This window comes from Sphaerodactylus townsendi, linkage group LG11 (genome assembly GCF_021028975.2).
Source record: "Sphaerodactylus townsendi isolate TG3544 linkage group LG11, MPM_Stown_v2.3, whole genome shotgun sequence".
NCBI lineage: Eukaryota > Metazoa > Chordata > Lepidosauria > Squamata > Sphaerodactylidae > Sphaerodactylus > Sphaerodactylus townsendi.
Genome location: NC_059435.1, coordinates 37,809,615 through 37,835,778, shown reverse-complemented (window position 1 = coordinate 37,835,778; position 26,164 = coordinate 37,809,615). Strand labels below are relative to the sequence as shown.

At 39.2% G+C, this 26,164-nt stretch overlaps 1 protein-coding gene across 2 annotated transcripts in view; it reads right to left on the bottom strand.

Moving 5' to 3' along the window:
* The window catches only part of TBC1D5 (TBC1 domain family member 5), a 336,693-nt gene extending 310,746 nt beyond the window's left edge, over window positions 1-25,947 (bottom strand). For both annotated transcript variants that reach the window (XM_048510711.1, XM_048510712.1), the window contains exons 1-2: window positions 25,825-25,947; window positions 9,834-9,893 (exon numbers count right to left, since the gene is read on the bottom strand). The gene's annotated coding sequence lies outside the window, so the exon portion shown is untranslated. The remainder of the gene's footprint in view (window positions 1-9,833; window positions 9,894-25,824) is intronic.
* Between the last annotated feature and the right edge of the window lie 217 nt (window positions 25,948-26,164).

Below are 26,164 nucleotides of genomic sequence, written 5' to 3'. Positions count from 1 at the left end.
CACATTTATTATAATGCTGAAACGAGTAGTTTCATCAATTTGTTGCTACCTGAATTAAAAAAATCCCAGCTGGCATAAAAAAAATAATTAGGAAAATAGACAAAATAGGTCTTTCACTAGATAGACTGCTTATGCTAACATATTTGGAATCATATAATCTCTTAAAGACCATATTAATTACATGGAATTATGAAAAATTAATAATAGCAGCAAACAAAACATGCTCACCCATACATTTATCCATTGTAGGTGAGAGAGGTTGTATGTCATCATACATCCAAATATTAAAAGATCCAAATCTGAGACGTGCACTAACTATGGCCAGATTTAATGTAATTCCATCGGCTATGTTGCAAGGAAGAAATCAAAAGAATCCAATGGTTGAGAGAACTTGCTCATGTGACGGAGGCCAAATAGAAGCTTTAGTGCATTCTCTTTTTTATTGCCCCAAAAAGGCCTCCATAAGAAGTAAACATTGGCATCAAGTGTCGTCAAAGTGTGAGGGGTTATTGGATGACCAAAAAATTAACTTCCTTTTAAACAATTCAAATGAAGCTTTCTGTGAAATGGTAGTCAAATTTCTCTTTGATGTAATTAATGCTTCGGAATGAAATACGGGAATGCAACCATTAAGCATCAGTGAGAGTCTGATTGATTATATATATAATTATATATTTTAGGCTGTGATTTTGTAATTTTTTAATATGCCAATAAAGGCTTTGCATGCATGCAATAAATGAAATACCCTCATGGTTAAGAACACAAGAAAAGCCATGTTGGATCAGTTCATCAAGTCCAGTAGTCTGTTCACATAGTGTTCAATTAGGAGCCCCATCCAGGGGGGGTTCACCCTCCCTGGGGTACTTACCCTGGCATAGGGTTTATCCTGCTGAGAGGCGGCAGCCGCTACCCTCTCCCCAGTGCTGGAACGTGGCACTGGACCCCACACCAACATCCCAGGGCCCCTGCCACCAGCATGGTGGGGGGTGGCAGGAGACATGGCCAGGGGAGGCTCCCTCCTGGCCTTTGCCAGCATTACACCAGAGGATAGAATTCAGACTTAAGCCACCCTTTTGGGTCATGTAAGTCCACTGTGGCCCATTCTCAGTGGTGGGAAGACTTCTGCACTTTGCGAGCTTCCCCATGCCACCGGGAAGGTTCTATGGGAGCAGTGGAGCAACCCACCACCTCCAGTTTGGATGGGGCTTCCAGTGCTTCTAGGGCCCCTTCCGCACACGCAAAATAATGCGTTTTCAAACCACTTTTACAACTGTTTGCTAGTGGATTTTGCTATTCCGCACAGCTTCAAAGAGCACTGAAAGCAGTTTGAAAGTGCATTATTCTGCATGTGCGGAATGAGCCTAGGAAACCCATAAGCAACATAATTGCAGCAGTATTATCCTGCCTGTGTTCCACAGCACCTAATATAAAAGCGATGCTCCTTTATTACTGGAGAGAATAGGTATGCATCATTACTAGCATTCATCATTACTAGCATTCATTCCGTCACATGAGCAAGTTCTCTCAACCTTTGGATTCTTTTGATTTCTTCCTTGCAACATAGCCGATGGAATTACATTAAATCTGGCCAAAGGTATGCATCATTACTAGCATTCATTACTAGCATTCATTACTAGCATTCAAGTAGCCGTGAATTGCTCTATTCTCCATGAACATGTCAACTTGCCACTTAAAAGCCTTCCAAGTTGGCAGCCATCATCACAATTTAACTGAGGCACTTTCCGCACAGGTCAAATACAGCGCCCTGGGGACGGCAAAAACGCTGTCCCCAGGGAGCTGTTTGCATGGGAGGCGCAGCTGCTTCGCAGCCACGCCGCCCTCGCGCCTCCCCAGCGGCGCGAAGCCGCCATTTTCCCACCTTGCTTCCAAAGCGAGGTTGTTGGAAAATGGCGGCTTCCAGCCGCTGCCATGCGAACGGCAGTGGCTGGAAGGCGCCATCCCTCCCCCCCTTTGCCCAATCGACCTACCTTCTCTATGACCATCCGGTGCGTCGCCGAGGCCTGGGGACATGCCCCCCTGCCCTGCGACTCTGGAGTGGTCACGCAGGGCAGGGGGGGCATGTCCCCTGGCCTCGGCGATGGACCGGACGGTCGCAGAGAAGGTAGGTCGTTCGGACAACAGCGCTCCGGTGCCGCCTTTCCTGATTTGTTACCGGACCGCTCGCAGGTGAATTAGTCCTTCGGGGCTGCCAGTCGGCGCCAAGCGTACAATTCAACCCCAAACCCCAGCGTGGCCGTGTGGAAACGGCCTTAGATTGGCAAGACTCTTTTCTACACTGGCACTCTTTCCTTCCTTATTCTACCATCTTAAATGTATTATTCCTAGATCCTTTCAGAATACTAGCAATTATACTTTGTCTATTGTTAGAGATAGGACTGGCAACTAAAAATGGGACAAGTCTGTTGAAGCCCATGGTCTGTTAATTTGGTCTCTCTGTTTTCACCAAAATAAACAGCTGTTCAGAGACAATCTCTCACTTCATGTTAGGACAGGCACCTAAAAGAATGCAACACAACTTTCACAGTCCTTTTAGCATTTCCAGCACCAACAGGTTAAATGACAAAAGGTTTATTGAGACAGCATCCTCATGAAAGAATGACAGATATTACAAAATCAAAATGTACTGACCTTTCACTTGACCAAATGAACATTGTTCAATGTTTGTCTTTCGGCAAAGCATAATGGCCTAATTAACACTTTTTCTGCCTCAGGGAGACGGGTCTTTTCTCTTTGGAAGAAGAATTCCATTTCACATTTCAACTCATGGCGCACTACCTGTACACCATGACACATGACTGAAAAGTTTCTATTTCTGAAAAATAACCCAGAACTGTTTTTATTTCTTTACAAGCAATCTTACTGAATCATTAAGGCTCATTTTGTTCAATATTCCCAATTATATAGAGCCTTTTCAGTTTTGTAATCTTAGTGATTATCTGCAAAAATATGAATCCCACACCTATTAGATACTCATCCCTCTCTTCATGCTTGCTTTAGTGTCCTTTTCCTTTATACCCCCTTCATAGCAGTACATCTCCCTGGGTGTTCCAAGGACTATATTTTTTTTACCACTTGCTTCTTTCTATTACAACATTTTGAAGTTTAAAACTATCTTTTTACTTTATCATACTCAAATCTTTCTTTTCTCTCCTCTTTCTGAAAGTTCAGCCTTAAAGACTGTTAAGTCGCTGGGCCTGTCCCTTAAGTAGTGTCTAAAAATGGTAGGTATTTTAGAAAGAAATCCTAAGCAGGACAACTGAAAAGTACGTCCCACGTTAATCAGTGAGACATACATGCAAGAAAGTGCCTTTGGGACTGCAGCCTTACAGTGCAATCCTAAACAGAGTTACTCCAGTCCAAGCACAATTACCAAAACTTGGTAGAGCAAATATGACTGTTCAACATTTTTTTAAAGCACAGAACACAAAATAAATGGGGAGGGGAATGTAACCTCAAAAGACATTAAAAATTCAAGCATGCCACTGTGGGAATAAAATTACTGCCGTTAATTACTGAAGTTCAGCCCAGTTCTAATAAAATTTCATGAAGCAGACATTACTGTAATGTAACTTTTCAAAGACAGTCATGTCAAGCAGTGTCAGAAAAGCCACCTCTGTGCAGTACTGGCTTAAATGTTAAGTTTGAAGAATAAACTACTTCACAAACCATTGAGATAAAAGTTACTATTACCTCAAGAATACCAGTGCCAGTTAAAATAAAAGTAGTATTAAATACCACCACCTCTTACAAAAGTTAATAGCTGAACAGAGAACACAGATGTGGATTTCTGGGCAGCAGCCACTTCAAATGGGCAGTTAAAAAAAACAGCAGCACAGAGTGAATGGTAGAAATATTATGAAGGCCAGAGGGTGTGGGGAAGATGAACTGGGCAGGAAGTTGCAGGCATCCAGATCCTTCAACCTGTAATTAAAAACTGGCTTCATATCTGGGTATAAGACTGATTTGTCCAGATTATGGCCTGTTCATACTTTTGGCCAATCCACATGACCAAAACGGGCGGGGGGGGGGGAGCCACAGGGACTTTTCCAGGTTTTTTTTCAGCTGAAAAAATGGCCTCATAAACAGAGCCAAAACCCCAAAAGGTTGATAAAGCTGAATAGAGATACAGCTTTTATCAGTTTATCAGGTATTCCCACAGTCAGATTCCCAAACTTGGGGAAAAATCTGTAAAAATTCAGAAAAACATGGGAAGCCCAATTGCGAAGATGACCCCCCCCCCCCGCTTACCTTGGCTAGGTCTCTGCTGAGCTTCCAGGGAGCCTCTGCAGAGGTAGCAAAAGCCCCTTCCCCCAGATAGCTTAAGAAGTGAATAACACGGGCAGCAGCAGAGTCCCCTGCCCTCTTCCTGACCTGCTCTATGATTTCCAGGCAATAGGGAAGCATTCTGGGGGACATATGAGAAAGATTCCTAGAGCTTCTATCTTTGGCCAATGGCAGCCATGCATTTTGTAGTTGCATGGCAGTTCAATTGTCTGGATTGGCGAGGGTGCAGCGGTGGAAAACAGAGTGGTCAATAGGGTTTCAGGATAGGGAAAACACTGTTCTTTGTACAATCACAACAGATTTTTCCCCCTGGATTACTTAAAAAAATTCTGTGCCTGGACAAAGGCTGTAAGGGGCACACCCCATTTTCTTCCAGTGAGCAGTCTGAGACAGACAGACATTCACAGAAGAGCTTTGGCACTTTAGGCTGTTGAGCTGATCTCTCTCAGTTACTATTTGGAGAACCTGCCTGTGTGGAACTTCAGAGGCCTACCTGGTGAAGAAGACATTGAAGGGCTTGATATAACTGGTTTATTTTACAAATAATTTGGTCTATTTTATTTTTGGTTGCTGTGAATTAAATGCCTGTGGTGGGGGACACAGAGACAGTGCCCCAGGGCCAAGGCCCTACTGAGGCCTAGTTTGATTCCTGGTTTGTTTAAAGTTGCTTTAGTGTTCTGTTTGTACATTTTTCACATTTGGTGTTGCGTATGTGTGTTTTCCCAAAACTATTGAAGGGTTTTCAAAAACAATAGAAGATGGGAGCCCACAAAATTGGATCTCCTGAACCAAACTTTATCAAACTTGGGGGTTGTACTAAGGACAGTCACACTGCAATTTTGGTGCCTGTACTCCAGGTATTTGAAAATTTCCCATAAACTACAATAAAGCTGATTTTTTTCAAAAAGCCAAAAAACCCCACACCGTTTACTGGTATCGGTATTTAGGTTTTTTCAGCTTTGCCAAAAAAATTCAGTCATAATAAACCTGAATCTGAAATTTACACGAAAATGTTTTTTGTCTAATCCCAATTCCAAGTATTTATTGTTACTACAATTTACATAAAAATACTGATTTCCTAGATGATATTTATTTCTCAAAACCCATTAAAATATTCTGGTGGTTTCAGGAACAAATCAAAGACGAATGACAACTGTCTCATAATGACTTGCAGACCTTCCAACTAGGTGGAAGGCTGAAAGATTTTATTAAACAAGTATGCAAATGTATGTTGCTCTTTCAGAGTTGGAAAACAGTACCCTTTTAGATTTCTCAGCTGTTGAACACTGCAGATTGCAAAATTACAGTTTACATTTAAACCATAAGAAATAAAACACACATGTAATTATCATATGAAAAACTACTATTGTCCAACTCTGGACTCAAGTTCTTTTCTCCAGTGATCTGCTCCAATGTTTTGCAATTACTAGTGACCCGTGACCCAGTTGCCCATGACCCAGTTGCCACAATGGCCCAGAAGAAGCTTCTGCAGCTCTTAGGCATGCAGCACAAATAAGTTAAGATGGACAGCTTCATCATTACAATGAAACACACAAATCTCCAAAAGTAAAAATGTAAGATTATTTCTAGTATTGTAAAATATATATTTAACTAGTAACATTAGAATAAAGCTTCTAGGAGAAAGAGTGATCCTGCCAGAAAAGTGCAAGACTAATTCCAGATAAATAGCTGGGGTAGGGAAATATGTTGTTCTGCCCTAACAGATGTCCCTTCTTTGGCACCCCAATATGCTGCTTAAACTGAGGATTCCTTCAGGAGGCAGCAGTGGTGGTTTGAAAAATAAATCTTGATGTGCAGTGTATCATCCCTCCATAGATTTAGCCTGGAATTAAGTGCTGCTTGAATAATAATATAAATATTTTGGAACTAATGTTGTATCTAGAACTCAAAATTCAAGTACCATGACAAAAAATCAGATTATCTGAAATCAGTACTCTTTCATGAAGAAATACATAGTAGAAGATCCAAATAGTTATTCTCATAAATCAACTGGCAAATGAATGGGGATGTAAAAGAACTTGTTTAATTTCTAATTTATAAATATATGTTGTAAAAATCTCTACTAGAAGGCAAAATAATAAGTACAAAAAGTGTCCAAAAAGGTATCAACATAGTGTATACAACTTCAGCAAAGATTTAAGAAGCCATCATTTTCTAAAACTTTTCATCTAATGTAGAATAAAGAAGAGCCATTGATACATGCTATACACAAGTTTTTATCCATGTATATAAATCAAACAGCTTCCTTTAAGGCAAGCATGCAAAGATACTAAAGCAAGATACTAATTAAATATTCATACATTCAATATTTCAAAATAAGGAATTTGGATATACACATGCATAATTTAAGTTCTATAGTGAAACCTATCTACAGAGGCCATTTCTACTGTATTTCAATAGCATCCCAACTTGAAATGTACAATGCCTCCTTCTCCATGCCGTGTTAAAACTTTAAAGTATATACTGATTCATTTCAAGCACTAAGCACAGAATAAAGGCCATGCTGTGCACACGGCTCATTTATAGGAAAACTACAGCTTTGCCTTCATCATTATATTATTCGTTGCAAAGAGATGATGCCTCACTGCCCTACAAAGAAAAACCAAATTAGAAAATCAGCAGACTTACTAAATCAAAAAGTAAATTAAAAGTTAATTGTAAAATACTTATAGCTGCTGAAGTTACATAAATAATATGAACACACAAAAGCATACATTCATGATTATGTAAACCCATTCCACTCACCACTATGATTTGTTCATAGTTAAGGTAAGAAGTTGGCTTCTTCAAGTTTTAACCCAAGCTCATGTAACGTTGGTAGGATTATTTAGTAGGATTGCTACCCCATAAACACATTCTCTTCTTTACCAAGAAGTCAATACCTTATGGTCAAACTAGACACAGCAGAAGGAAATCTATAATCCTATCTCCCTTTTTAATGTTAACAGAAACTACAGAGTAGGGAACCAAAACTGGACCTAGCCTGTAGTGTTAGTTAACTTTTTTGAATAGAACTTCTAACCTTTTCCCATGATGCAAAAAAGAGGGGTAGGGTAAACTGGGAAATGGGAAATATATTACCCTTCTTCAGCACCATGGTTAATCCCTTCAGGCAATGGGATGTTATCAAATATGGTTTTTTTCTCCTTTTACTCCCACAGCAGATCACTTCAACTTTCAAGAGCCAGTGTGCTATAGTGATGAAGAGTGGCAGACTCTAATCTGGAGAACTGGGTTTGATTCCCCATTCCTTCAGATAAGTGGCAGACTCTAATCTGGTGAATTAAATATGAAGCCTACTGGGTGACCTTGGGCTAGTCACAGTTCTCTCAAAACTCTCTCAGCCCCACTTACCTCTCAAGGTGTCTGTTGTGGGGACAGGAAGGAAAGGAGTTTGTAAGCCACTTTGAGACTCCTTACAGGAGAGAAAGGTAGCATATGAATCCAAACTCTTCTTCTAAAGGCTTTTCCTTCACTGCCCCCAATTGTTGTTCACAGTATCCAAGTTCATGTCCCAATGTGCTGTCATGTTTCTATCTTTCACTCTATTCTCTATGCTCTGCTCTATGTACATCAACATAGTCACTCAGTAAGACTTTGCATGGCTCCAAAACTACTTCTTCAACCTGTGCATGGAGACACACCTGTGAGTGGGCCATTCGATACATTGCTAGTAAGGAGAAATTGCAATTATGGGCAGACTGCCATTACTGAACAACTGCCCAATGAGGAACTATGCACTAAGAGACTGTGGGACATCAGGAAATAGGCTCACTAAGTACACAGCCCCAAGGGGTGGACACTTAGACACTAAGGTCCTTTCTGCACATGTGCGGAAATGCACCAACACTGGCATGAAGGCTCAGGGACCGTTTGAAAGCTAGCGTGCACTCAGCCCTAACGTCTCCTGCAGCCGGAGAGGCGGCGCCTCTAGGGAAGCCTCTCCATCTTCATCAGAAGGGCCCTCGGTGGGACTGCAGAGAGTTGCTCGCCCCTGTGACCTCCAGAGGTCACAGGGCAGCGTGGGTGGGTCTCTGCAGCCCTCCAGAGGGACGCTGCACAAGAAGGTGAGTGGAGTCAACAGGGAAAGCAGTGGCTTCCCAGTGATGGAGTTTGAACCGCGCCTCTGGGAAACCGCTGTTTATCAATAACCTTGCCCATTGAGCGAGGTGTTCATGGGCGGCTTCATGCCATCTGGGGAAAGCCAGGACAGCGCTGCTGCGCAGCAGCAATGCATCCTGTGCAAACGCTCTCCCAGGGACGGCGTTTTTGCCGTCCCTGAGACGCTATATTTGGCCCGTGCAGAAAGGGCCTAAGAGACAGTGGTACATCAGGAAAAAAGGCTCACTAAGTACACAGCCCCAAGGGGTGGATGTGGGTGCGCCATGTAATCTTTACCTGGATTCACAATGTAAGCACAAGGTTTCTATATCCTACGCCCTGTATCCAGAGGCTAGGATGTGCATGAAAATCAGAAAAATGCTACCTTATCAGTTTACTTCAGGAAGTAGAACACAGATGAAGAAGGGTTAACATTCAGAGCAATGCTGAAGTCAGTTTTTGGAATCTGGAGGATTCATGGGATATGCAAAGATAAACAGAACATCTTATAGTGCAAAATTTGCCAAGTGGAGTCCCTCCCCCCATATTTTGTACAAAGTTCAGAAAATTTGCAACTAATCTTTAAGAGGCAGATGTAGATTCTTGAATTACTCTGAAGCTTCAAAAACAAATGACTTCAGTTCCTGAATGACAGCACAATGACCATCTATAAAAATGATGCCCATGGGAAGACTTCAGCATTTATTATTATGTATGTATGGTTCACCACCAGAAAAATGTGAACAGGTAAGTACACAGTCACAAGTTATACACAGCCATGTAGAATGCGTACTTACAAAAAAAAAGGTACTTCATATGCAGGGGAACAAACTAAAAGGGCTTGCAATGAATATAAACTTGCCTCAAAGCTAATACTTTAATTTTCAAGAACCCAGTAAGGAGACAGAAAAAAACAAAAACTAGTCAGTAACAATGCAGCGTCGAAAAGCAATAAAATCAAAATTAAGTTATAAATAATTTAAAGCTTGTCATGAAGATGTATTAATAATTCATCAGATAAATAATTTACTAAATAATCAAATAAATAAATAATGAAATACATAAATAAATCAGCAAATAAATAATTCTGCAAAATAACCTAACAATAAGTCACAAAAACAAATGACAACCCTACGAAACTATAATGGTTTTCTAAATTCTGATAGTTTTAAATAAACAAATGTACATAAAGTAGATCAATCTTTGTTAGATGAAGAAATATTTTTCAGTGATATTGGTAAATTCCTGATTACATGGCAAAGGATACACTTTACATTTCATAAGAATGAAGCAATCTGTGTAATTTAACTAAGCAATATATATAGCATCCCAACTTGAAATGTACAATGCCTCCTATCTAAACTAAAATCTCTTTGTATTATTCTTAATTTTTGTGCAGTACTTACTATATTGTTAGCGTTCTCCTTGGTAGTTTTTCTATCTTCTCCAAACCTTCAGAAGTTTTGCTACAAGGAAAAACAAAGTAACCTTACTTATTACAGATGGCAGTCCATTCATTAGTAGATGACTATTTTATTTGAAAGTACAAGAATAGTTGTTTTATAAGTCTACAAAGAAACTTAACATTAAACAACCATTACTATTTGCCGACTACCTAAAGTTTTTAGAAGTCTTTGGTGGAATGATTTCAAGCAGACTGATGACTGTTCGTTGTATTTAAACTGACATACAATCTGTGCAAACTGGCAGTCATTCAGATTTAGAGACAAAATGTGAGAAGGACAAAATATTTGGCTGACTTCTAAATCCTGTCCTCAATACTGAAAGCACATAGTCCTTGGAAGTATACAGGGGTTACCAAGTTTGTCTCAATGAAGAGCATACAATTTATAATCTGAACAATAAAGTACATATCACAACAGTGATAACCAAGCAGGGTAAATCAGTGAGTGATACAAATCATGCTATATTGGGATTTATTTCACTGCACCATATTGATAGTCCAATGGGAATCCTACATCAATTATGGTCTTACCCTACAGTTTTTTCCCCTCCTTTGCACAATATTATGGGCAATTGTTGCTTCTAAACTAGTTCTTGATTTTGAAGGGATGTTTTGAAATACCTTAAAATGTCTGTAATACCATACAAAAATAACATACCATAATACCAATTGCCTAGTAAAGACTTGCAAAGCTCACAGCAAACTGCTATTATTAAAGTGCTCCAGAGCATCTTTGATCACATATGAACCTCTTGCAAGAGGACTGTAACAGAAAGAGAAGACCTCTTCACCATCCATATATGTCTTTACCTAAACATGCTTGGTTGAATTGAATGGCATGTCTCCTCATCCTGTACACCCCCTGCATTCAGTGGAAAACAATCTGCTGATGATCCCTGGCAAGAGATATCTGGCTGGCCTTGACGAGGGCCAGAGCTTTTATGGCCCTGGCACCAACTTGGTAATGAGACCTAGGTATTGCAAGACTTGTTGCAATTCCATACCGCTGCCAAAATGATCCATGGTAGGTTGCAGGAGCCCTATTTCCAGCTTGACCCTTCCTGCCAACGCTTGGAGTGCCTAGCAGTGCAATGCCAAGATACGAAGCTCATTCTCTGCATTGGCTAGTGTACCCACAAGGGCAGAAAATCTTGTATGGTCTTGCCTTCACCCATATCTGCCTTGCAAAATACCTGCCTCACACACTTCCTAAAGGGATTTAGGTGAAACAATATCTTCTGCTGTGGAAACCCACTTCCACCTCTAGCCCTGGACCATCTGCCTTGCTAAGACAAAGAACATGCTAATATGATTGCTCCAAGTGTCCATGCCAGAACCACACTAATTTTAACTTCTTTCTCTGGCTAACTTCTCTCCAAAGACCACCTTATTTAAATTTCCATTGTTTTGCAGTTGCAACTGAATCAGCTCTGGGCATTCCCTGGTTTAGCCCATTAACGCCATGTGCCAAAAAGTAATTTTAAATACTTCACCCAGCAACTTGAGCAGCGCTGCTCAAATTGATCACTTTTCTCGTCTTTCCCCAGAAAGGCAAGGCTTCTCTTTGTCTTGGATGATTAAGGGTTGTTCTGCACAAACCGGAGGGTCCATTTCTCCCTATAAATAGTCTCTTCTCCCAGTAGTCAGTGTTCAATATCTCTGGATACCTCTTTGTTGATATTGTCCCCAATATGCTGTTTCTTCTTCTACCAGAGCTAGCACAGGTTTCTTAGCTCTGTTCATCAGACAAAAGCCTCTCCAGGATTAGGTTACTATAAACCAAATCCCCACAACTCCTAATTCTATCTCCAAACCTATACCCTCAACTCTATATACATTTTGGGAATATGTGTTCTGCTGCTTTGATTATTGCATGCTTGTATTTTTATTATTTTCTTCTAAATAAAAATTGGTATATTTTACCTCCCTCTCCTGCAAATTTCTTGCAAGGGCACCACTCCATAAAAGTTAATAACAAAGATTCTGAGCTTGCCCAACCCCTCTCTAAACAAAAAGTCTGCTCTTGGTAATTCCCCAACTCTTATAGGGATAGACCCCCATCATTTCGAGTAACAGTAGGGTCTCTAAGACAGAGCTATTCCACCAGACTTATGATTGAGGCAACTACAGCTTTATACCACTTAAATTGCCTACCTCTCTCCCACCCATCTTCCTCTCCTTTTCCAAATTTCTTATGTTATTAGCATAGGAAATTAGTTGAATATTTAAGCCGCCATTCTTTATTTAGTTTTGATTGTTTTAAAGTTGAGTTTTATTGTATATTATTGTGTTTACTGACTGCATTATATGTTCGAAGCCATGCTGAGCCCATAAGGGGTAGGGTAGCATACAAGTCAAATCAATCAATAAAAAGAAAATAGTGAACTTAAAGTGGCCTCTGTTACCCAACTACGGTATTTAAAAGATGCTGCACTGAAATAATCGAGAAATCAATCTCTCTGTCTCTGTCTCTCTCGAGTTATGAGAAAATACAACTTCTCTCTGAAATACAACCGGGGGTGGATTGGAAAAGAAAAAAGACCACTCTCAGCAAGGGTCTAACCTCCCAGCCTGCCTAGGCCTTGCTCACACAAAGGAGGGAAGGAAGAAGGGAAAAATAACCAGCCAGCCCCACACTTCACATGGGTTGGCTGAGGACCTCCTGAAGCTCTGCTGGGACCAGGCTTAGCCATCTGGATGCTGGGTCTGGTTCATCTAAGCTGGGTGTCATCTTCCCCTGGCACGGCACAGCCCCTGGGCTAGACCTCCCACTAGCACTATGGATGCAGGTTCTTCCCTTACAGCCCAAGTACACTTTCTTCTGGAATTAAGAATCTTCAAAGGATCTATTCTTTATACTTAAATGTGACCCTTTCTACCTGACAGACTTCAGAGAATTATTAGGGAATATAGCATTTGTATCATTGTAATGTAAAAACTCACAAGTCACACATAAAACAGAACACAACAAAGTCCCTTAAAACAGCGTTAAGGTATGATGACCTAGCTTTTGAAGTGTGGCCAAAACACATTTATTTCAATGAGGGCTAGCTTTAAACAAGCAAAAAAGCAAAGGCAAGAGTATAAATTAACACATTATATGGAGCTTTAACTCAAATGACCTAAAGACTGATCACATTTCCTCCCCTCTTATATTTTATTTCAAATGGCCTCCCCTACTGTTAACCCTGCCGGTTAAGACACAACACATCTTCTGCAGTTGCACCTTGTCGCTGGAACACAGTCTCCCTTGAGGCTCACCTGGTGCCTTCTTTAGGCTACAGACCTAAACACATCTTTTTCCCCAGGGATTTATTTATGGATTTTAGCTTACCGGCATTTTAATGGTTTGTCTCTGTTCTATGGATAAGAACATAAGAACATAAGAACTAGCCTGCTGGATCAGACCAGAGTCCATCTAGTCCAGCATTCTGCTACTCACAGTGGCCCACCAGGTGCCTTTGGGAGCTCACATGAAGGATGTGAAAGCAATGGCCTAATTTTTATGCTGTCAGATGGCTTGTTTTTAATGGTTTGTTGTATATTGTGACACTGTTTAATTGTAAATTGTCTTGAACAAACCTTTAAGAAGGCAGAACAGAAATATTCTAAATAAACAGCAAAAAGAAAAGAACGGAAATAGTACATTGTTTCTGCCATCTTATACCATACCACTTCACACTTCACAAAAACTAAACAAGTTAGTGAAGTGGCTGTTTTCTTTGGAGGGAAACTTGTTTCTATACAGGGACTTTTAAACATTTGCCCATTATCCATTCAGTGGTACAGTCCATGCGGAAAGTGCTGGATGTAATTCTTGAAGCACTGTAAACTTCCAAACTTTATCTTCTGTAAGTGCAAAGAATCTCTTTTTAAACGAAAAGATAAGCAGAAATTTCCCCCCAAAATCTCTAGCCTCTACATTCTTTCCCTTATTATTCACAAGCCATGCCCACCCCCACTCCTGAAGTGGCTCTTCAAGAGAACATAAAGGACTGTAACAATAAGGGGGTGGAAGAAAATATCTATTAAACAAGCATCATTCCAGGCAGTTATTTAAATTAAACATATAAGAATTGAAAAAGGTATTTCAAAATTAAACTTTGTTTTTATTATATGATAGTTATTCCATGATACTTCTAAGAATTCTTTTCCAAAAATAGTATCCGGTTCTTGAAACTTTATATTTATGGAGAAAATGTTTTAAAACCATTGCAAACATTTCTCTTTAAAAGGTAAGAAAAGGTGTCAGTATTACTACAGTCTTGTCCTATTGGCAGCACATTTCCTTTAAATGGGTTGTTGGTTCCTTATACTAGAATTATGATACCAGAATTAGCTTACCCTTCTTGAAACATTACATAAGATTGTTTCTTGGTCTCTTCCTTTTTGATTTAGTACACCTTTTAAGATTATTTATTAATGTTTGGATATCTCATCCATCATCCATTATTATTGGTGTCGTAAATTAGAAGAATGGAACAAAGCGCTGGACTTTTCACGTTTTCCATATTCATCAATAAAACAATCATCTCCTCTGGCACACAGTGTAAGTAGTAAGTTGGTTCTAGCTGTCAGAGCAAAAGAACTATCTCCACGTAAACAATTTCTATGGATAATTTCTGATGCTTGGTACAATCAAGTAAAAAGCCTCCGTTGCCCTTCTCTCACAGGAGCAGGAGCAGGTTAGGACAAGAGTCACAAAGACTGCAGCACAAGATACAAGGGAACTTTTGGAATCATGGGAAAAAAACTAGGTTGAAAAGGGTCAATATGACTATTCGGTAATTTTGGAAGAAGTGCTCAAATTGACACCAGGGCTTATGGGAACCCCAGTCCTCATTGTTCCTAGTGGTCTTGAACTCATATTGAGAGTATGCATAACAGGAACCTCTCTGCATTGTTATCAGAACTACTACTGATGAGCCTTGAAGTATGGAAAAGGGAATTGATGAAATGAATCAAAACAGATTCATTGAGTTAGACTATGGAGGAATTTGAATCTGATTTTAAATGATCCATGTCTGAAACCATCCTTCCTAATTTTTGGACTCCCAGATACATTAAAAGTATAAACAGTTTTTCAACAATTATTAACACATTACTGATCAGTAATTTTTCTCTGCACATTTTTTCAAACCTCAAGCCAAATACAGCTCCCATTAAAACAAGAGATGGAGGGGTCCTCCCAGCGCATAACTAAATCTAGTTTAAACAAGCTAAGCTCTTTTATGAAAATTAAATGATCCCAACCCAAAGGGAACATAATGGCACACTCAGTTATGACACCCAAAATTTCCCCCTCCTTCACTATATTAACTCTATATTGATCTTGGTTTGGATCTTGTTGGATTTCTGCATTCATGAGCAAGCATGCTCATTTTGTTCATGTTTATTTCCTTGAGCAAATAATGCAGATAAAGTCCATGACTCCATTAATTTCACAACAATCTATACTGCCCAATCAAATCTAAAAATTAAAGTTGTCAAGCAATACTCCATGGTTTAGCTTTGTCTTCTTCCCTACATTTAGAAACAAGAGGCACAGATGATGAAAGAGGTGGACAAATAGTGAAGATGAATTCCAATCACCTGAAAAATAGTCATTATACTTATTTCTAGTTTTTGAAGTCTTGATACTGTTTGGCTCAATTCTATTCTATTTTGCTTGATCAACAAAAACTTTTTCTTTCCATAATATTTGCTTTGTTCTACTCTTGTTTGAATGTTCAACAGCCACAACATTTGCTTCTTTACACTTCCTTGGGTGAATAAGGGAAGATTCTCAAATATGTTTTAGAATTTATAATTGTAGAGGTCAGGACAATAGGCAAGGGTGATGAGACTCTCAGAGTTAGTTATTCAGCAAAATTCTACATGGAATAAGCCTTACTGAATTTCTTTGAGTACGCCACAGACATATCAGCTCAATGACTGCTTCATTCACACTGACCATGTAAAAGACTGACAGTGTTTTACAACTGAATACTGCAGGAAAAATAACCCAGCCTAGCACAGGCAAACAGACTATTAATTTAGGTATTTTATTTTTTTAATGAATTTTTTTGCCTCGTACAGATACCCTTATGATCTGAGATTATACACTGCAGTACAGAAAGGAGTCTTTAATAGATTTCTGCTTTCAAGTGTCTTCTTCTACAGCCCTCCTATGGAAGTAAAAATATGCCTGCATCTGGTCTAGGAACAAAGTATTTAGATGATTAACACTTCTGGAAAAGCACAGAATTCATAATCTTGGCAATCATTCTAATTACCTTATTGATTTTTTTTACCATTCCCCAGGTGTTCCTATAAAGTTTAAGCTCCCTGTAGCCATATTCAGGAGCCTAAACAGTTTCCTTCACTTCTGAACCCCTTAGGGGCTGATTCTAACATTACATGGGACCTGTGAAATCTGATGAAAATGACCGTAGCTGCTGTATGCACCCCTAAAGTGAGCTATGCACTTCTATACTAACAAAAGTTAATGGGATTAGGGTACAATTCTTTTTAGGATTGCACTGCCAGCATATCAGAGCCACCCAACATGTGAACTGTGACCCACAGATGAGTATCTGCATTTGAAACAATGTGTAGAGCTGGGTAAAGAACATCAGACCATTTCCTTGAAGAGCACCTATCACATGTGGCAATTTCCATGGAGAAACAATATGTGGAAAAAAAAACACCATGGGATTGTTGAAGCATACTGATCTGCTGTAAGAAACATTTATAGTCCATTAAGCCAAACTTCTTTTAAAGCGGTATGAGGTTTCTGAAATACAGTAACTTTAAAATAAGCATTATTTGAAACAAGAACTTCAACCAGCAATAAGCTAATATAGAAAATATTTTATCATTTTGAAAACTTTGTATCACAAAGAGCCCATGTCATACTAATTGTGACACACAATGCAAATATACTTTCTCTGTCCCCTGTTAGTAAATTTATATTGATTGCAATGACAGTGATTTGTTAATTTGGAGTCCTATTTAAATGGAGACTGTCCATTGCTGAAGTCAGCAATCATGCCATTCATGCCTCCAAGACTATGAAAACACACCAATTTTCATTCCTAGAATGAATATCAAGCAGTCTGGAATACATAATTGCAACACCTGATTTTGTGAAATAAGTGTTTATTCAGCAAGCATTCTGTTTAAACGTACTAACGTTTTTGATTGACATACAGCAAAAACTTATGAGTAATCTACAGATATTCTGTTTGACCTTGTAACATCAATTAATTATTTCTTTAACAATGACAAAGTGTCAAAAGACCAAAAAAGCACTATAGAAAGGAAGAAGATAGCCTTTGACAAAATAAAAAACTATAGGCTCAATAAAGAAAAGCAATACTATAATTAGCATTTTGATACTACAATAAACTAGAGATAGAGACAATGAATTCATAAAAATTATGGTGCTAAAACAGAAGGAGATTGTTTTATATAGCAGAGCCTACCTGAACATATTTAATCAGAAAAAGTAGTTTAGGATTACAACATATGTAAAAGCAGATAGTATATAAGGAAAAAATAATATATTATCATTTTAAGTTACTAACTGACTAAGGACTAACTGTTGCATACTAAGCTAAACAAAGTATAAATATCAGGAACATTTCCTATGCATATGATAAATTCAAACACTATATATATAATCTGATCAATCTGCCATAAATATAAGTTACCTGCCCACACAAAGCTGTGCATGCATGATGAGATATTTTGCTCATAGTATATCTGTGTAAATATGCACCTATTTAGGTTGTGCAGTTCTCTAAAGTTCAAGAGAGAAGACACTGGGTTTGGAAATAATTCTATAATTCTATTAAGGATTGCACTGTTAGTCTTCCAAAAGATTCCTTCCATAACAATAGATATGATCTAGAGATACAACTTTGTCCAAAATTACCTTTTATACATTTAAAATGTGGGGTACGAAAAGTATGTAAAAAAGCAACACTTCTAGTGCATCACAACTGAACACCTTTTCCTTAAACTCAAATAAGTTGATTGCTACATTGACAGCTCAATCCAAAGGAGGGGGGGTAGAGCAGCGGCTGGGAATGGTGCCACAACAGTGTACTGAGCCATCTCCAATGGGGTTTTAGGTGACATGGGGGGGGGGGAGAAAAAAAGAGAAAAAATGATTTATACCACACTTTTTTGTGACAAGTCAGCTGCTGGTGTAAGGGGTGTTCCCAGGCTTAAAGTCCTTTGAGAGCTGACTAAAATTGACTCCACCTCCAGGAACACCCCCTGGAATGCAGGCACAGCTTCCTGCGGCACAGGAATGATGGCGCGGAAGACCACATTCTTGTCTCTCTGCTGCAGTGTCCTGCTGCTGGAGTAAATTTCTTTGCACCAGCATCCATGTCACCTTGCATGGCAGTGGTGGCACAGATGCCAGCACAACCCTTTCACCACTTCCAAATCAGCCCTTTTGAATTGCACAGTTACGGTGCAATACTAGGTAGAGTTACGCCATTCCAGTACCACTGATTTCAATGGGCTTTGACTGAAGTAACTTTGCTTAGGATTGTACTGTTAATGTTCTTGTTTTATTGGAGAGAGATAATCTGTCCTACAACTTGTCTTGCTTTAATTGGTGCACAATCCTGTGTATTTTAACTTTTTTAAAAAATAAATAACACCCACACCATATGCCTTTTTAACACACATCTGCATTTATCCATAATCTCCACACAGAATTTGTTACCAATTTCTTTACTCAGACAATTTTTTTATAAAGATATGTTGCATATTTTCCAGCTAGTACTGCCTGTCTACATTAGACATGTGTCCATCCTTTTATAATACATATCTATAACATTAAACAAATTTAATTCTGCCTTCTACTGATGTCTTTTATCCCAGATTCAACTTCACCTGACCTCTGAGCAGAATAAATTATTTTGGCCTGGAAGGTATTAACAGTCCAGGTTAAGCAGAGATGGTGACTATTTTAGGGAACCACAATGAAAAGTTCTCTATCAAACCAGCTCTAACCAACCTCACATCTCACCAACTTCACAGTCACCTCTATTTCCACATCTCCTTTCAGGTTTACTGGAAAATATGCAGACGTTGTTGCAAAAGAGACAAAGGAAACACTGGAAAGTAGTCATCAAAAAACCTGACAAACGTTTCCATTTTTCATAGATTCAGAAATCTTACAAAGATATCCAACTTTCACAGATTATCAAAGATGAATGCTAGCACTCAACTCATATGAATAATCAATGCTACCCACTGCAAAACTTTAGAAACTTCAGAAACCACTCTTGTGGTTCGCAAGTTCCTCTGGATGCACAACAGTCTCAATTGAGTAAAGAAAGCTATTTTGGGCTATGTTTTTTTAAAAAAATTCACTGTTCTTCCATGTGGGTTTTCAAATACCTGAATATACTGGAGTATAAGATGACCCGAATATAAGCAGAGGCACCTAATTTTACCACAAAAAACTGGGGAAACTTATTGACTCGAGTATAAGTCTAGGGTGGGCAAAGCAGCAGCTACTGGTAAATTTCAAAAATAAAAATACCAATAAAATTACATTAATTGAGGCATAAGTGGGTTAAATGTTTTTGAATATTTATTTCAAAGAAAAACAGTAAACTAGATCTGTAAGTGGAAAAGAGGGTCAACAAAAACAATATGGTATCAACAATAACTTCAAAAGTACAAAAACCTTAGCTCAATCATCACCCAAGCTAAAACACAAGAGTTAAAATCCTTCAAAACTGGATTCCTCTTCATTATCTGTATGTGCAAATGTCCAACTTAGATTTTAAGAGGGATATTATCAGAAATGGAAAATGAGTTCAAGTCTTTGCCAGTGTGATCTCACCTTGTGACCATTAATATACACCAGACTTACAACAAAAGAAAATTTAAATCTGTTTTCTGTTTCATAAACAATAGTGTGCAGTATAACAATGAAATATGGCAAACCAATACAGAAACAATAATCAACATATAATAGTTCTGGCCTGCTATGCAAAACAGACTAGCAGGGTCTCAGTCCTTTGCAATTTTCTCTAGCTGTGTCCTTTGGCATTGCTGATGGACTTGCAGCTTTGCTGTTCTTTGCTGAGCCCTCTCTCCTTATTGTCAAGCCTTCAAGGGTAGCCCTGAAATATGCAAATACAGTTTATAACAACTGAACTCTGTGAAGTTGATTGGCTACAGGCCTCTTAACTGAACTCTGTGAAGTTGACTGGCTACAGGCCTCTTAATAATTCTGAGGAAATGGAGCCTTTTCTTCCTTATATGGAAAATCTGAGCTCTTTAGCTCTCCCTAATGGACCCTGGGTTACACAAACAGAGCTTCAGCTATAGCACATACATTTGTATATAAATACTGGATATACTTGAGTATAAGACCTGAATATAAGCCAAGGAAGGCTTTTTCAGCATAAAAAATGTGCTGAAAAAGTAGACATACACGAGTATATATGGTACCCAAGCATCTCTCAAAGGTTGTTGGATAAGTTGCTAAATGGCACACAAAGATACACATAAACAGATGATCTTGGGATTTTCTGTTTTACCTCAAAGGATCATCTGCAACACAGACTTAATGTTCGCTCACATGCTAGATGTAGGACAAAAATGCACAACAATAATTTCCCCATAAAGCTTTGAATTTGTTTGATTATAACATTTAAACATCACATGTTTCCCTAATCAAATATTTTTGTTCAGTTATCTGTTGCTTGACATAAAATTAACATAAACTACTTTTTAAATTTATTTAGTAAATTAAATCAATATAAACCTGCTAAATCAGATCATGATCTGTTTAGGATAGTGGATAACTTTTGGGAAAGTTTTTCCAGAAAATTTTAATCTTTACAGAAAATTCACATCTCTGGCCTTATTATAACTGTAGAGAGGCTCATGAGATATTAAAGGAAAATGCACATAAACTTCCATACAAATGGTATTTTCATCAATGTGTGTTTTAATCACATAAAATAGTCAACAAATATAAGTTAAATACAAGCTGAAATTTTTGAAATTGCCATTGCTACTAACTGTAAGATGTCATCCATTAAAATACACTCTTATTGGTCATCAATATATTGGTAATTTAATGGTCAATAAGTCACCCTGTATAAATTCTGTCTTATTTCTATTTTTCCAAAAGACTTAACACCATTCCAATGTAAAGAAATTTTTATCTACAAATATATATTCATGATAAGAAAAAAGAATAAAGTAGCAAAAGGAACACACTGACAAAATTCCAACAGTTACAATCTTCACAGTATTTGCCCTTCAGAAATCCCACTACTACAAAGGTCACTATTGGATGCATCATAAATAAACAATCACTTCTGTCACAAGAGATAGTTTTTTTTCCTTCAAGAAAATCAAGGTAAGATTGGCGACTATGTTTTGGTTATCTGAACAGCCTAACACTGTTGGTTTATCTTCTGTATCTGTGTATTCTGAAGTGTAATGACTCTGAATGTGGTTCCAATTAGCCATAAATGGTACCAATTTTGAATACTAGATGTGGAGAACAAAAAACAAGAGATGGCTATTGTTTTTATGCCATATTTATGAGGTCCCAGGAAATACTTAGCTGGACGCTAGACCCTGGATTAAGTCCAGCAAGGAACTTTTTATGCTCATGTCCAAGAAATTCACTAAAACAGTTACCGTATAAAAATTCTACTAAAAATCTGGCAAAGTTGTAGACACCAATACCAAATGTACATGTGCCTGAAACTTGCTATCTCTATTAAGAAAGATGATCTTCAATAGCTTCCCTGAAATCTTCCTTATGGCGCAAAGTGTTGTTTCATGTGACAAAAAAGGGGAAGCTATTGATTTAATTCATTTAATGCCACTGATAGTGTCAGAACAAATCCTGCAATTGAACTACTGATTTCAAAAGGGATTTAAAAATATTTAATAATTGCACTATGTCTTTTCTGGAAACAAGGTACTGTTACCCAGTTTAACAGTAGAAGAACATATTTTTAAGAAATCTCCACCAGCTGCTAAGAGTGTAACAGAACACGAATACCTTTAAAATGGCGATGGTGAAAATAACTCGGCTTGGCAATGCTTTGGGAAAGTGGCTCACTTGGCAATGTGAAAGGCAGACTGGGAGGGGATCTTTTAGACTATATATACGGGGAAATATAGCATGGAGCGTTCCGCAGAGTAACACAAGGAGTCCAAATTGAGTTTAAAATGTTTATATAAATTTGGTTTCAAGCACACATACAGGAAGATATGGAGGCACATACACACAAGTTCCTAGAGATATAAAAATGTGAGAAAAATAGGTTTGGATGATAGAGAGGGAATTGGGAAGGCAGCAGGGTGATAAGTTACCTAATGGTTTCAATTCAGCAGACAAAGTAGAACGCAGGGACTCTATGCCAGCACAGGGAGGTTGACAACTTGACCAAGGGAGGTTCAGATTAGAAATGAGCCATGAGCTTAAGGTGAGCAGGACTTTTATAGGGTGGATCACTAGTTTGGCGGGAAAAGGAGACCCATTGCATTAGGTTTCATTTACATCTGTGCTGGTTTGCAGGGGCTGAGCTAATCAGCAGTTCTATCTATTGTTCTAAACCCAGGGGTTGGTAGCCAATTGTTTCCTTGATTACATTAGCAACACCTTGAATAGGTGGTCGGAAGAGCGAGTCTCTGGCTATTGTAATTTAGCTGAGGCAGCAAGATTAAATCAGGGATGGGAGCACTTAGGAGCTTTTAGGAACAGCTGAAGGGAAGGAAGGTTGCAGCATCTCAATTCAAGGGATATCTCACATTTACAATTCCATTGACTGTAGCTCTGGCTTGGGTGTGGACATCAAGGAGCAAATGAGTAGTCTTATTTCCACTGACTGTTTGCTATTTGGGCTTGCTGTTAGCCCATTTTATCCTACGCCACACCATATATATTTGTTAGCTTTAATATAACTCAGAAATATATCTCACATATACTTTGTATTGATAAATATCCCGGCTTGGATGCGTGATTTTAGATATGGGGTGGAAGGAGTACATAACAGTACATATTGCATTACAAAACCTTACACTTTTTCTTTATAGGAAACAAACTTGCAGATGAATCAAGTACAACTCAATGGCTTAAGATAATGAATGGTTGATGATTCCTAGAAGTGAATCCCATAGTGATAAGAATTGTCCATAAACTATGATAATTTTGTGTATTGGCTTGCTGATAAAATTTCTCAGGTACAATTCAACTTGGATAGATCAAGTTTTAGAAGTGTTAGAAGCTTTACCTACTCATTTTTCTATAAACAGTTATATGTAGGTCTCCCTGATTTTGGATCTATTAGGAGCTTTCAACATGGTTGACTACTCCATACTATTGACATGCCAGGATTAAAGAGGGTTTTTAAAAAGGTGAACTAAAATGGTTTGAAATCATATAGTTCGTGATTCTAAGTTCTACAGGTGGATGAGTCTGTCCCTAGCTTGGTGATCATGGATCATCAATATACTGATGATACAGAATCCGTCATTTCCTAGAGCAATCCACCAAGGGCCATCACATGCACCAGCCTCCAAAGGCAAACTGAAGAGATCTTTTGAGGAGTTGCTAATTATACTGCCCTATGCCAAGTTATAACATTTGCAGTGCAACCCAAAACAGAGTTACTCCAGTCTAAGCCCATTTAAGACTGGAGTAACTCTGTTCTGAATTGCACTCTAAGCAACCTAAAAATGGTCTGGAATAACTCAGCATATCATTGCACCATATGTCATGCTTAATTATTTCCACTTACAGCTCATTTAAATTAATGGAACAAGTCTGCTGCGACAAACTTGTATCAGAACATATATTTCTTATATTAAGTTATGGTACAGGTTCACCAACTATGAAACTGTAAGAGATCAATAGCTTCCTATAATCACTAATAACTTCCACATTAAAGCAGACATATATCTGTCGTAGTATTCTAAACATAGCAGAAATAAGAAAACCATAGTAGAGTGAAGTGTAGTGGGAGAAGTATGGATATATATGTTTTCCCAAAATGCCTCAGAAAGCTGTACATGTATGCTCACATTCTTTCTAATGTACAACATATATCTGTCTTCACAACCTGTTGATTTGTCTTCACCAATAATACTTCCACTGTATAAATAATATCATACATTTTGTATTCCCCATCAGTTTTACCTGGAATGTACCCATGAACTTTCTATTAATAAAACAATACAGTTCATCTTGAGAATCAACCATTATACCATGTTTTACTAAAGGAATATAGTTTGAAAAGTATAATACCTCTAGCAAATATGAGAACTAGAAAAAGACACAATTATCCAATAACAGCATCTCATCTTGTATAAAAGTATTCGTGCTCAATTTCCTTTTTACTGTCTTATTCTCTTTTGTTAAAAAAATACTAATTTCACAGGATCATTATTTTTAAAGTGAGAATTTTGGTATATATTCATAAAGATCATGGCCAGGATCCAAAAAGCTACTTTAGGCATACTCAAGGGCTTGAGAACGCCGCCCTAGTGGGATAGCAGGGTTTTTTCTTTTAACAACACAGCTTAATGCCATATCACAAAGTGCTTGTGAAAGTCACCTCAGTTTCCAAGCAACTTATCATGTGGCACAGAGAACTGCTTTTCCAGAACATGAACCCAAAGCCCCACTGGGCACAAAGAGCTAGTTACACAGAGATCTTTTGCTTCCAGCCTCTACAAATCCACTCATGTACAACAAACTAGGTGCCAGGCCATAGCAACACACAGACCTGGGCATTATACGGCCCGCAGGCCATATCCGGCCCGCCGGATGGCCCTGACTAGCCCCCCTGCCGTGCTGGGGAGCGCGGCGTCTTTGAAAGCCCTGCAGAAGCCGGTTGCCTTGGCTGCCGGCTTCTGCGGGGCTTTCAAAACTGCCTCGCCCCCCCTGCGTTTTGGCCCGGCCCTCCACAATATTTTCTGTTTCTTATGCGGCCCCATGGAAAAAATAATTGCCCACCCCTGCACTAGTAGGAACATTTCTGGCATGACAAGTCTTGCCATAGTCTCAACCCACAAAACTTTAAGGTACTAAAAAAGCTTGTGGAAGTGTATTGATTATTTATTGGATGCCCCATTCTATTGATTGTATTGACTTACTCTGTACAATCCTCTTCGAGACCCAGTGAGAATGGGAGATTATAAGTACTGTAAATAAATAAATGAATGAATGTGTACCAGAAACTGCAGGGTTCCAGACCTTTGGATCTATGTTTGATATACTGTCACTTCTACAAGCAAAAGCAAATGATTCTTAATCACTCACGAGACCAGAGAGATCTCCCACGATAAACCAACGGCTTTTACTAAAAACAACAAAACTGATGAGTAAGCAGATGCTGAAATAAAACGGTATTCTATTAGCAAACACAAACGGGAATATGAAAGTGAAACTCCAATGCCCAAAACACCAATAGTGAGGCTTTTAGGCCAATAGAAAGCGAGACTTACAGATGTGACCCCCCCCCACACACACACACACAAAGCTTGACAAGAAGGAAGATCTTTTAACACGTGAGGGGAAAGGGAATGGTGAAAACGAGGTCCATGGATACATTAGCAGACCATGTTCTCTTTTGCTACCTGAAGAAGGGGAGGGGGATAACTGGAAACTCTCCTAATTTTTGCAAGGAACCAAAACAGCAGTAAGAATCAGGAAGTGTCTCTCTCGGCTTTGCTTCTAGGGGAGCAGCAGCATTTACAGGCCTCACACGGCCACTTTCTCGCAGTTGCGCCGTGACAGCTGAGGATGGCGTGGGCAGAGGAGGGAGAGAAGGGGAACAAGGGAAGAGGGTAGCAAAGTAGGTGTTGCCAATCCTCTGCTGTAGCGAGAAAAGGGGGGGTCAGCGAGCTGAGGGAGAGGATGCCTGGGGCTCTTCGGGCATTACCTGCTGTGCTTGCTGCAATGGCCCTGGAGAGGTTGGTAGGTAGGTAGGTAGGTCGGCCTCCCTCCTCCCCGCCCGCGTCCCTCCCTCCAGCAGAGAGGCCACCGACCCGCAAGAGGAAGGAAGCCCAGCTGGGGAAAGGGGAAGGACGAGTCTCCTCCCACACGCACCTCCGCCCCCTCCCCCTTCTTGGTTGCGGAGCTCGACCGCCTCCCCTTGCCTCTGCTACGCAGGCGCCTGGCCTGGAAGGGAAGCGGAGGCCGCCCACGTGCGCGGCGGCGCACTCGCCGGTGGCTGAGGCGCTGCCCTGACAAGCTCATGCGGATTCCGGGGCTTCGGCTGC